The sequence below is a fragment of the Aethalodelphis obliquidens genome, unplaced genomic scaffold, assembly GCF_003676395.1.
Source record: "Aethalodelphis obliquidens isolate GAN/ISIS:26980383/991018 unplaced genomic scaffold, ASM367639v1 scaffold24, whole genome shotgun sequence".
Classification (NCBI taxonomy): Eukaryota; Metazoa; Chordata; class Mammalia; order Artiodactyla; family Delphinidae; genus Aethalodelphis; species Aethalodelphis obliquidens.
Genome location: NW_020837968.1, coordinates 2,965,055 through 2,979,508, shown reverse-complemented (window position 1 = coordinate 2,979,508; position 14,454 = coordinate 2,965,055).

Here is a 14,454-nt window from a genome sequence, read left to right as displayed (position 1 = left end):
CCATGCTGAGCACACAGCTGTGTGGGGACTCAGCCTCACCCACCAGTGAGCAAATACCAGCCTCTGAACCCACAGGTCCTGGAACCAGCCTCCTCAGTACCCATTGCTGCCCACCAGTGGACTGGCACAAGCCTGTACCTCCCTTGGCCCTTGGTCATGCACTGTAACATGCTGGGACCTGACTCTGACCAACAGAAGAATGGCAGCCTCCACAAGAGACAGGGTCTGGAAGCCAACTGGGCCAGGGGTCAGTCCCATCTACAAATGTACTCAGAGCCATTGGCTTCACCACAATGGAAGGGCACATTCAGCCCACATAGGGGGCAACGCTAGAGCATACAGATCTGGTGACCAGGGGCAAGCATGCTGCTGGGCTCCATAGGACGTCTCCTACATAAGGCCACTTCTCCTAGAACTGGAAACATAACCAACCTACCTAATACATAAAAATAAAAATACAGAATTAGAATGAGATGGCAAAGGAATATGTTTTAAACAAAGGAACAAGATAAAACCCCAGAAAAGAAATAAGTGAAGTAAAGATAAGCTATCTGCCCAATAAAAAGTTCAAGGTAATGATCATAAAGATGCTCAACAAATTCAGGAGAGGAATGAATGATCACAGTTATAAGATTAACAAAGAGTTAGAAAATGTAAAGAATATCCAAACAGAGCTGAAGAATACAATAACTAAAACAAAACATACAGTAGAAGAAATCAACAGTAGATTAGATGATACAGAGAAATGGATCTGAACTGGAAGACAGAGCAATGGAAATCACCCAAGCTGAAGAGAAAAATGGGAAAAATAATAAAATAAATGAAGACAGTTTAAAAGACTCTGGAAATATCAGAGAAATTAAGAAAACAATCCCATTTAAAATTACATCAAAAGGAATAAAATGCCTAGGAATCTAGCTAAGGAGGTAAAAGACCTGTACTAGGAAAACTATAAGACCCTGATGAAAGGAAATGAAGATGAAACAAACAAATGGAAAGATACACCATTCTCATGATTGGAAGAATTAATATTGTTAAAATGACTATACTACCCAGATTCAATGTAATCCCTATCAGAATTGCAATGGCATTTTTCACAGAACAAGAAATCATAATTCTAAAATTCATGTGGAAACACAAAAGACCTCAAGTAGTCAAAACAATACTGAGAAAGAAAATCAGAGCTGTAGGTATCATTTTTCCTAATTTCAAATTATACTACAAAGCTACAATCATCAAAATAGTGTTACTGGCACAAAATAGACACAAAGATCAATGGAACAGAATAGAGAGACCAGAAATACACTGATATTTATATGGTCAATTAATCTATGCAAAAGGAGGAAAGAATGGGGAAAAGACAGCCTCTTTAATAAATGATCTTAGGAAAACTGAACAGCTACATGCAAAGGAATCAATCTGGACTACTTCCACACACCACACACAAAAATAAACTCAAAATTGATTAAAGACTTAAGTGTAAAACCTGAAATCATAAAACTCTTAGAAGAAAACATAGTGAACTCTTTGACATTTGTCTTAATATTTTTTTGTATCTGTTCCTCAGGCAAGGGCAACAAAAGCAAAAATAAGCAAATAGAACTAATCAAACTAAGAAGCTTTTGCACAGTGAAGGAATCTATCAAAAAAATGGAAAGGCATTCTACTGAATAGGAGAAGATATTGCAAACAATACATCCAGTAAGGGGTTAATATCCAAAATATACAAAGAACTCATACAACTCAATATCAAAAAAGAAACAACCTGGGGCTTCCCTGGTGGCACGGTGGTTGAGAGTCCGCCTGCCAATGCAGGGGACACGGGTTCATGCCCCGGTCCGGGAAGATCCCACATGCCGCAGAGCAGCTGGGCCCGTGAGCCATGGCCGCTGCGCCTGCGCACCCGGAGCCTGTGCTCCGCAGCGGGAGAGGCCACAACAGTGAGAGGCCCGCGTACCTCAAAAAAAAAAAAAAAGAAAAGAAAAAACCTGATTAAAAAATTTGCAGAGGATCTGAATAGACATTCTTCCAAAGAAGACATACAGATGGCCACAAGAACGTGAAAAGATGCTCAACATCACTAATCATCAGTGAAATGCAAATCAAAACCACAATGAGATACCACATCATACCTGTCAGAATGGTGATTATCTGAAAGTCAACAAGTAACAATTGTTGGCCTGGATGTGAAGAAAAGGGAAACCTCATGCACTGTTGGTGGGAATTTAAATCCATGTAGCTTCTATGGAACACAGTTGAAGGTTCCCCAGAATATTAAAAATAGAACTACCATATGATCCAGCAATTCTACTTCTGGGTATTTTTCCAAAGGAAACAAAAACACTACTTAGAAAAGACATATGCCCCTGACCAATGTTCATTGCAGCATTATCTACAATAGCCAATAAATGGAAGCAAACTAGACTGTGTCTATGGATAGATGAATGGATAAAGAATAAGGATAGATGAATGGATAAGAATATTACTCAGCAATAAAAAAGAATGAAAACTTTCCATTTGTTACAGCATGAATGGACCAAGAGGTTAATATGCTAAGTGAAATATCAGACAAGACAAATACCATATTTCACTTATGTGTGAAATCTAAAAAAAAGGCAAATGAACAAACATAATAAAACAGAAACAGACTCATATATGCAGAGAACAAACAGTAGTTGCCAGAAGGGAGCGGGATAGAAGAATAAAAAGAAAAAAAATGTGAGGTAGTGAATGCTAATTAGTTTGATTTTGGTGATCATTTCAGAATTTATATTTACATAAAACCATCACATTGTACACCTTAAATATTTACAATATTTGTCAGTCATACCTCAATAAAGCTGCAAAAAGGAAAAAAATAATTATTTCATGGCTTTTAGTTCATCCACAATATTGTGCAACCACCACCCTATACGTACTTAGAAAGTATTTCTCACAATATTTTGATTTATTTGAAACATACAGTAGTCTATTTTCAATACTATCATTTTAGAATTTAAATAACAAGGAGAAAATTATGTTAAAATGATCACTGATTAAGATATGTTTCATAAATTTTTATTCTATTGATTATCATCATTTCTCATTAATATGTAGTAGCAAAAACTTTTTTAATTTGAAAGTAAACTAATTATATGCAATCAGTCAATTTAAGGAAGAATGTTTTCTCATGAAAAATACTTAAACATAAAATAAAAATGAATTTAGAACCAAATCACTTGCATATTATATCAACAGTATAGAAATATTAGCATTTACTTCAAATTTAAGATCAAATTCAATCATCAATATATTTACTCTAAAATATGGCATAGGAAGTTTTACTTCCAATGCATTTTGATCTCTATGACTTTTTGTTGCCTGTGCAATGTGTGATTACATTCTTGATACATTTTCTCTTTCAGTATCTGAGGAATTTGCCTATGGGAAATCAAGTGTAGGGGGAAGGTGTCCAGGGATATTTGCTTTTGTAGGATAAGGTAGGTAGACAATGACTTGAGTACATTGATTATAAAGTTGTAAGAAAGGAGTTAAGAAATAAAAGCAAAGTGGGGGTTAAAGGCTTTTGTTGGTGGTAGGTGTCTTTGCTCTGGAAGTTGATGTTTCCTGGCATTGGTACAGCATGATATGGTTGGTTCATTATGATTATGTACTTTGTTTCCGTTGTTGTTGTTGTTGGATGTGATAAAAAGATTATGGACAAAGGGAGAAAAGATAATACAAACTAGGAGAAAAAATAGGGTCTCTGGATAGCAAGAATGTTATAGACTTGGAAAATGAATTAAGGGCAACTGAAGGGATAGGAAAAATTGACTAAATTCTAGGTGGTTTGTAACCAAACATACATTATACAACTTCTATATAATTTAAGAAGTGGAGTTATAATTCAAGGAATGGATAAAACTAAAACAGGACTTGAAGGTGAGTCCCTCTTTTGCTGTATACAAGTATCTTAAATTAGGGCATCCTCCAGATGAGAAAAATACATATATTTAAAGAGTATCAGGACACCAAGCCAGCACACTGCATAGCATACACTTTTAGATTATAGTTTATTAAATATGGGAATACATTCTAAAATTAAGGGCAGCTATAGAAAAACTCACTATAAATAGTTGAAAAACTGTTCTAGTAACTTTCAATGTTAACTGCTGAATAAAGGACATTTTAAAATTTAATCTACGTTTGCACACTTAGCACACCTCCTAGGAATAATAATGGCAATTGTTATATTATTTAAAGAAAACTGAAGATAACTTTAATTTATTATAATCAAACCAAGTGTTGCTGCTGTTCAAGCTTTATTATGTAACTGGTTATTCATTATGCATTTTCTTATTCTGTAGAATAAAAGAAAGCACTCTTTGGGTGAATGAATTTTGCTTAGAGACGCCAATTTCATTCTGCAGCAAAATTAAACTCTGCCAACACAGCAAAATCTGTGTTTTCTATTGCTGGGCTAAATGACCCACAATTCTAACTTTGATTTCACCAAAGTTCTTGTGACTTAAAAATGTTTTTAAATGTTATTTAATTGAGTTTTTTCTTTTTAAATAGTAGAGTTATATTTGTTTTGCTGACATGAATAAAACCATGTCCTAAATAATATTTTTAGAAAATTGCTTTTATCATTTGACATGACCATGGTAAATTTCTAAGAGTATACTTAAAAATCTTCCTTGCTCATATTTAATGATATTATAGTATTTTACTTATTTATATTGCTTCACTTAATTTTAATAAGTTATTCCTTATGTGATATCTTATCTATATAAGTACACACACATATGTATACATATGCCCCACTCACACACTAACATGCTCAGCAATGGATCAGAAAGGAGAATAACTACCTCAAATTTTGGATAGAAGTAGTCTGTAAAACTGTCTGGGTCTGGATTCCTTTATGGTGGTCATCCTTGTAAATCTTTCCAGTTTATTTTCATTTAAACAGCCTGTTCAAGTTTTCTAAATCTTTATGAGTCACACTTTGCAATTTATATTTTGATAGAAAAAAATGCCCTCCACTGAATATAATTGTTGGGATACATTTTGGATTTTGTTTTTAAATTCCATTTATCTACTTTAGTGTTTACAGCCCTGTTGTTTTACTCTGAACATTTTGTTTCATTGCAAAACTTTTAATTTAAATTGTTTGAAGATAATTCATTATGTAGGTTATCAAAATACTTCGGTATACATGTTTAAAAATAAAGTTAAACTAAAAAAAATTTTTAAATTTCCTGCCACATGGAGCCTATGCTCTGACAACAAAAGATGGAAAATAAAAATCAGGTAAAACAGTAAATATATATTTTGTGGTTCATGTATATATCTATTTACTTTTTTTACCAGAAAGTTTTAGGGAAAAAAATCCAGAGCAATTACTTAGAAGAAAAACTGGATAGTCATTTCTAAAACCATGGTGAGTACGTATTATGTTGTTTATAAATTATGCCTAAACTAATTTGTATAAAAGTGTTCTAACCCCAAAGAGTGGGGTTCTATTATTCTCATTTTGTTACTATCCTTTGTTGGTTCTAAACTTCTGGGTGTTCCCAGAAGGTATCTCAGTGTACCTTTAGATATAGAAACTTAAAAAGCAAAAAATGAAGTTCTGTTATGATGTCACCTGATTGGGCTAAAGCCGGGCATTTACCCACCTACATTCCCAGTAGCATTGCTTTGACCTAATGACTATCTTTTCTCCTTTATTCCTGACCAAGTATCTCAAAATTCTATTGTCCGATGATCTTCCTTATTTGTCTCCCTCAGTGTATTCTAGCTCCATCCAAACACTTGCCTCACAATAGCTAGAATTATCTCTTTATATACCCTTTGTCCCATAAATACTCAAGTAAAATGCTACTGAAAGCCCTCTTAGAGTTTCTTAAATCTCCTGATTTAGAGACCAGAATCTTGAAAGTGACCAACCAGGATCTGAGTAATAGTTTCCTTTTCAGCATCTCAAGCTTTATCTCACGATTCTTTTCCTCTCTTTCTTCAATGTTATCAAGTGTTCCTTTCCAAATCCTTTGTACTTGCTGTTGCCCCTGCCTAGAATGTGTTTGCCTTCCCCTCCCTGCATTCTCCCATTATAACTTTTCAAACCATTGAAGTTTTCTTCCTAGCATTTACTGTATTAAATAATTATACATTGTATGTATGATTATTTGATTAATGCCTTTCTTCTACGAGACCATAAGCTCTTTGAGGGCAGAGACCATGGCTAATTCCTCTTCATCATAACATAGCAGTTTTGTCACATCACAGCAGCCACTAATAAATTTTTGAGGAATGAATAAATGACCTCCTTGAAATTTCTAATTTGTTCACATCACTTTCTCTCCTCTTGTAAGCCTTTTCTTGTCTTTACGTAGCTTCTTATCTAGTAGACTTTTTGAACGTTACTATAATTAGTTCCAAATTATTCAAATCCTTCCCTCCATCATGTTTTCCTGCCCAGTCTTCAGGGAACCTACCTGCCTGCTCCATTCCTGCACATGTCCTGTAAAGCTTTCCTAGAGAAAAAACACAAGCCAGGCAGTTTAGCAAGACTATAAATTCAGCATCACCTACTTCAAGAGTTGCTGCAATCCTATTGCTTCCCTTATGGGGATTGCTCTCTCGTGCTGTATTGGAATGACTGTTGCTACATGGTTATTGCCTGGACTTCTACTCAACTCCTGGGGTCTAACACATAAAGAATAAAAACAGGATTCACCAGTAAACTGAGAAGATGAGAAAAATCTCAATATTTCCCATCACAGGGTTCTCTGGTAAGCTGAGTGGAAAACTGAGTCTAGTGAGACTCTTCCTTCTTACTAGCTGAGCTGGAGACAGTAGGACATGTAGCACTGGAGTTGCCTGATTCATCCTCTCCTACCCCCATCACAGGAGGGAAAGCGGAAACAAGGAGAGGAAGGAAGAATGGCTTTCCTCCCCACTAGTGCTCCTATTCTCACCCTTCTCTGCCCCATATTGAGAACCTAAGTCCAGTACATCATTCTGCCACGCAACTTTCTGTATGACCTTTATTATCAAACAGTGCTGTATGCTTGCAAGCCTTTTTGAACAAATGTTAGTCTTTAATAAATTAAATTTCCTAAAGAGTGAAATACCTTTTTTTCATGATCACTTTTTGATGTGTTCTTCATCTATTAAAAAAATTAAAATCCTGAGTACATGGCTTTGCTGAGTAAAATATAAATAAAATACTAATTTGAAAAAAAAGTAAATATATACTACGTGAGGGAATGACAATATATACTGAGAAAATAGCTTGAAAGAGAAAAAACAAAACAAAACAAAACTCTTGAGGGTGGGTTGCAACCTTAAATAGTGTGGTCAGGGAAGACCTCAGTGAACTGTGTAGATATTAGCTGAAATTTTTCATAGTAGTATTCCTAGCACAAAAATTGGAGTTTAGGCTTAGACCAATAATGATACTCTACATTTATGTTAGTTAAATAACTGTGCTAATAGAAACAGTTCATTAATAATTTTTCTTTATAATAAGAAATAGCACCTTTATTTCTCAAATTTTGGCATCCTGTAACTTTGCTTTAATAAGATTGTGTAATAACATAGTAACACTAATTAAATATAAAACTTATAGTAATAATACACAAAATGCATTATTAACCAATACAGAGAAAACTAAGAAATGTGTAATGAGTTTTTAAATGCTAATTTATCAAAATAATTACAGGTGATGACAAGTAAATAGTGGAAAGAAGCAAGAGTAAAAATATTTCAGGTCAGAAACTAAACATAAAATGCTGTGCTTAAATTAAACAAAAACTAATTCAGATATTCCATTTCCTCTCCATAGTTTCTTCTGGACTTACTATAACTCTGAAGAGAATTATCACATCTATTTTTACAAAGTTCTTCTATAAACAAAGTCCTGAAACATTATTCTTAATGTTATGTTTATGCTGATGTTTGTACACTTGTTAAATATTTTGGTTGGTTACACTGAATAAGCACTTAATGATATAAAAATGATCTAGAGAAGTAATTTATTTTCCTGAAAGCTGCACTGAATATAAACCATTCTGATGACTATGACACTTCTTTTTTTTTTTTTTTTTTTTTTTTTTTTGCGGTATGCGGGCCTCTCACTGCTGTGGCCGCTCCCGTTGCGGAGCACAGGCTCCAGACGCGCAGGCTCAACGGCCATGGGCATGCGGGATCCTCCCAGACTGGGGCACGAATCCGTGCGCCCTGCATTGGCAGGCGGACTCAACCACTGCGCCTCCAGGGAAGCCCAACATTTCTTTTAAAGAAAGAGGAATCCAGCATGTTAAAGTGAATGAATCTGCAAAAATTTTTATCACAGAAACCAAACGTTTAGTTTTCAAAAGCCACAACAGAATGCAGGCATAGGTAAATCCATTGTGAATTAGCAACTCAATTTTGAAAGTTTTACTAATCAAGTACATTAAATATATATTTAGAAAACTGATGTTGAAATGCATGTTAACTGCACTTACTGTGGTGATCATTTCAATATCAAATAACAAATATTAAACCATTATGTTGTGCATCTGAAACTACTGTAATATGTCAATTATACTGCAATTAAAAAGAAAAAAGAAAATTCATAATTTAATGATTTTCTCAAATTTCTATTAAATGTATAAAATAATGCATGCATTTCCCTAAGTATTATGCTACATAAAATGTCAATTTTACTAATTATATTTCAAAGAAGTACAAATTGTAGATAAAATTAAAAATTCATTTAGAAACATCTGTTTATTTTAATGAGATATATCTTTGACAATTAAATTAATGAGTTTAAAAAAATTAATGAGTTTAATATGATAATCAATATATTTAAGCATTTGTCTATTTTTTAGGGGAAAAACATCCCCATTCTCCAACACATCCAGACTTCTCCCAAGGGGATTATTGAGAAATATCCTGATTAATTTAATTTTAGGTGATTTTTTTATTCTTACAGATTTTTTAAATTGAAATTTGTAGTTTCACATAATTGTAAATTTACAGTTAATGGAAAAAAGTAATTCAGAAACTAATTCTGTGCACCTTTAGTTTCCCCTAATAGTAACTTCTTGCAAATCTGTAACACAGTATCACAACCAGGAAGTTTACACTAATACAGTAAAGAGGGAGAACATTTCCATCACCACTAGGGCCCCTCACGCTACCCTTTTATAATCACACCCACTTCCTTTCCTCCCAACGCTTAATCCCACCTACCTCACTTAATCCCTGACAGCCACTAATCTGTCCTCTATTTCCGTAATTAGGTTGTTTCAGGAATTTATATAAATGGAATCATGGAGGATGTAGCCTTTTGGGGTTGGATTTTTTTCACTTAGCCTAATTATCTGGAGATTCATGCAGATTGTGGTGTGTATGAACAATGTGTTCCTTTTTATTGCTGAGTAATATTCAGTGTTAGGTTATGTGCCCGAATTGCTTTCGTCATTTACCTGTTGAGACTATTTGGATTGTTTCCAGTTTTGGGCTATTTCAGATGAAGCTGCTGTAAATACTTTTGTAATTTTTTTGTGAACTTAAGTCTTTGTTTCTATGCAATAAAGACCCAGGATTTCAATCACTAGGTCATGTGTTAGCTGCAGGGTCAGTCTTTTCAGAAACTGCCAAAGTGGTTTCCAAAGTGTTTGTGCCATTTTACATTCCCACCAGCAATATTTTAAGTGATACTCACCACCAGTTAGTGGTATCAATTTTTTTTAGCCGTTCTGATACATGTTTTTTGGTATCTGATTGTGATTTTAATTTGAATTTCTCTAATGGCTAATGATATTGAATATCTTTTAATGTACTTATTTGTCATCTGTATACCTTCTGTGAAATGTTGCTTCTTTTCTTTGTCCATGTTGTAGTTGAATTGTATAGTTTGTTAAATTTTACTTTCAATTTTGAGAGTTATTATCTCCTAAATGCTAGGCCTTTGTTGTATATGCTGTGTGCCAATATTTTCTCCCAATCTGTATCTTTTCTATTCATTCCCTTAACAGGATCTTTCACAGAGGAAACGTTACTTTGATGAAGTATCATTTATCAGATTTTTCTTTTATGGATCAGGCTTTCGGTATCAAGTCTAAGAGCTCTTTGTTGAACCCTAAATTTGTTCTTTTTTTTTTTTGGTCTAAAAAAGTTTCATAGTTTGACATTTTACACTTAACTCTGTGATCTATCAGGAGTTAATTGTTGTACAAGATAAGAGGCTTATGTTGAGGTTCATTTATTTTTTATTTTTTTACCTATAGATGTTCAATTGCTCTGCCACCTCTTGAAAAGGTTGAAAAGTCTATCTTTCATCAGGAATATTTTTGAAGGTCTATTTCCTATTTGGTTCCTTTAATCTATGTGTCTATCCCACTCACATCATCAGAGTCTTGATTACTGTAGCTATATAGTAAGTCTTGAAAACAGGTAAAGTGATTCCTTACACTTAATTTTTATCAAAACTTTCTTAGCTACTCTAGTTCCTTAGCATTTCTATTAAAAAAAATAGTCTAATCTGTCTCTGTTTACAAAAACTCTTGGGTATTTTGATAGAAATTCCCTGTGATGACTAATTTTATGGCCAACTTGATATATATCTGTGTTATGTCTATGTATTGTGTATATCATATACATACCTTATAATAGTCTAAAAATGGATAAAAAATCATTTCAATTACAATTTAAAGAAAACTATGATTTTAAAATGTTTTATCTAGGATCACATAACTAGATATTGGCAGAACTGGGGCTGAACTCTAGATCTCTTTTATGTCAAAGTGCATGTGCTTAATTTTTATATTTTCCTGTCTAAAATATATCCCATACTCTTTCCCTGAGGTGGACATGATTTCATATGTGATTGGCTGAATAACGTCCGCCCGCCAAAGATCTCTGTAACCCATTAAATGTATTACCTTATATGGTAAAGGGGACTTTATATGTGTGATTAAATTAAAGATCTTGAGAAAGGAATTACCCTGTTTTGTTTGAATTGTTCCAATGTAATCAATCACAAGGGGCACAAGGAAGGTGGAGGATGAGCATCAGGGACTATGTAAGCAGTGAGGCAGAAGTCAGAGAGGAGAGCGGACACCACACTGAAGGCTTTGAATGTTGAGGAAGAAGCCAGTAGCCAAAGAATGCAGGTAGCTGCTTGAAGCAGAAAAAGACCACTGTTCTCCCCTGGAGTCTCCAGAATGAAAACAGACCTGCAGACACTGATTTTAGTCCAATTAGTCGGACTTTGCACTTCTGACTTCCAGAACTTTAAGATGATAATTTTTGTTGTTTTAAGCCAGTATGTTGGTGGCAATTTATTACAGCAGCAATGAGAAACTAATATATCATGGTGGCCCTCTTCTCTAGTACATGAAGTTCAGCTGTCTTGGACTAGCATCTAAGTGCCACCACACTCTAGTATCATATGTATGTGATGTTTTATCTTCTATAAAATGTTTTCAGTGATGCCTTCTATTCTAAGCCAGATTAAATATACACTATTTCTTGAACTTTTTCTCAATGGAGTCTTTGCTTACATTCATCCTTAACCTTACCGACAGTCCCATCTCTGTTTCATAATCATTCATCGAAGTCCCAGTTTAATTTATTTTTTTCCTTCTTTAGGTTTACTTTATTTAAAAAATTTTTTTAGTTTATATTGGAGTATAGCTGATTAACGATGTTGTGTTAGTTTCAGGTGTATATATACACTACTATATTTAAAATAGATAATCAACAAGGATCTACAGTATAGCACAGGGAACTCTGCTCAATATTCTGTAACAACCTAAATGGGAAAAGAATTTGAAAAAGAATAGATACATGTATATGTATAACTGAGTCACTTTGCTGTACACCTGAAATTATACTGGTTTAATTTATAATTCACACTGATTTTTTTAAACACCCTGATGTTTTAATTTAAATTAATTTAATTTAATTTTTAATTTAATTTTTATTTTTATCTGTTTTCCCCGTTCCAGTAATGAGTCTCATCACCCAGTTGCTTAGGCATCTGCTATAAATGGTTTTCTAGTAAAGTCTTCCGTGAACTTTCTGCATCCCACTCTCAACTCAATATAAGATGAATTGCAAATGTTTGAGAGAAGTCTTTTTCCTAGTTTAGCTTTTAAGAACTTCAGCAATGCCTCCAAATACATCGTTACTATCGCAAAGAACAGAAATCACTAAAATTATTTCGAGTAAAGGGGGATACTTATGTAAAAATATATTTGTTTAAATAAAATCCAAGTGAAAAAAAAAAGGAAAAAAAATAGAGTAAGGACAAAAAGGAACTAAACCAAGCACTGGAATATCAGGAAACAAGAACATTTTCTTGAAACTCTGAAGTGTTTGCTTTGCTCTAACATTACTGGGTACACTACTCTCAACCTAACTTTAAAAGACCCTTTAGTTCAAGTGTATCTAATTGTAGGTTCTGTCTTTTAGTTCAAATTACCATAAGATTAAGAATTGGATTGGTCGATAACTTGAATGTTTACAATAACCTACCACCCTTGGTGCAATAGTTTTTCATATGGCTGGGGATGGGGCTAATACATAACATAGTACAAAGTTGTACATGAACTTGAGAAGCAAAGTTTAACAGAAAAGGAAGGTGTGAATACAGGGAATTTGGCAAATGTCTACTGCAAAGCACAAAATTAAATGAAATAAAAATAGTACCTGACCTCAAAAGACACTGTCATCCCTACTTTAAGGCTGTGTAAATGTGCATTGGATTTCAATTTAAGATGTTAAATAGGTGAAAATGTCTGTTCATGTTATCTTGTCTTTTTAGCCACCATGAAAAACTGTGCATATAAGGTTAGTGTATATAAGGTTAGTGAATTTAGCAGTATAATCTAGGGAGTTATATGAGTTTATGACAGAAGTAATTGTACTTTTATTTGCTTTTTAGGTTTATTGGTTTAATGGTTTTATTAGTCTCTATTTGCCTAGTTATTTTATATTACTATTATATCAATAAGAAAATAGATTAATAGAAATTAATCTCATTCACAGGCATCCTTATAACTAAAATGTAACCAAAATCTATGAAAGGGTTTATGTGCATTTATTTAATTCAACTGCCTCCATTTATTACCTGTACATTGGATCATTTGGAACCTTTTTTAGGTTTATAAAAGATATGTGCAATACAAGTAACAGCTTTTAAAAGTACACAGGCACATTTTTCTCATAAATCAAGGGATGGAGGAGTCAGTTTGAGTTACATAAATTTATTAAAAATAAAATATTTAAGATTTTTCTGAAATACTACTCTTAAGAACTTTTATTTCAAGTTGCAATGTATATCTTACTATCATTCATTTATTCTAATTTCAACAAATAAAATAAAACATCATTAAATTTGTACTGAATAAGTATCAAAATGAATTATAACTCTTATTTAAATATCAAGGTTCTGGCATTTGAATAAACCTAAGAATGGGAATCCTGGTTTTTGTCTCTAACTATCTTGCTAACTCACAATTGGGTTCCCATGCTCTTCTTTCTTTCTGCTTAATGTTAGTATTTGCCACAATATCATTAGTCTGTAGATTGTTCCTTGTTGAATTCACCTAAACCACGATGACAACTATTACATTTATAAATCTAAAATCTGTATCTTCAGTCTAAGTTTCTCTGTTGAGATCTTGAACCATATCTAACTTCTTCTAGTTCATATACATTCAAGACACTGCATAGTTAACTCTGAAACTAAGGTATTAAAATTGAACATATATGGCAATCCCCTGGCAGTCGAGTGGTTAGGACTCCATGCTTCCACTGCCAGGAGCGGGGGTTTGATCCCTGGTTGGGGAAATAAGATCCCTGCAAGCTGCGTGGCATGGTCAAAATAAAACAAAACAAAACACAACGAACATATAATATTTTCTCTTACATCAGCACTGTAGGTAATCTGTTAGACTCTCCCCGTAACTCTCTCTGATGTGGATTATTTGATGCACCACCACATCTAGCACCAAGACTGAGTTTATTTCCTCCTGACCTGCAAGTATCGCTAGCATCAGTTCTCTTTGGAAAATGCCCCCTCTGAAAAGAGCCATTTGATCAAATGTCACTTCTTCTTCCTGGGAAGCCCACACCTGCCACTGTTGGATCTGGGAGTGTGAATATCAGCCTCCTTATGGAAAGCAGGGTCATTCTAAATGGGTTTCTCAGCTCTAGAGCTCCCTGTGGTGTCAGCATAAGCCTTGCTTGGAACGGTAACTTACTCCAGCTTCTCTCTCTGTCTAAACCTGTTCCCAACTCATCCTGCAGCAGGATGAGAAAGCAGATACTAAGATGGGATGTTGGAGTTGGATCATCTACTAACTTGCTGGCCATAAAAACTCCATCATCACTGACAGAGAGAACATATTGTAGATAGGACCTGGTACAAGGAAGACTTGCAACTGTAATGTTTTTAGCTGTGGT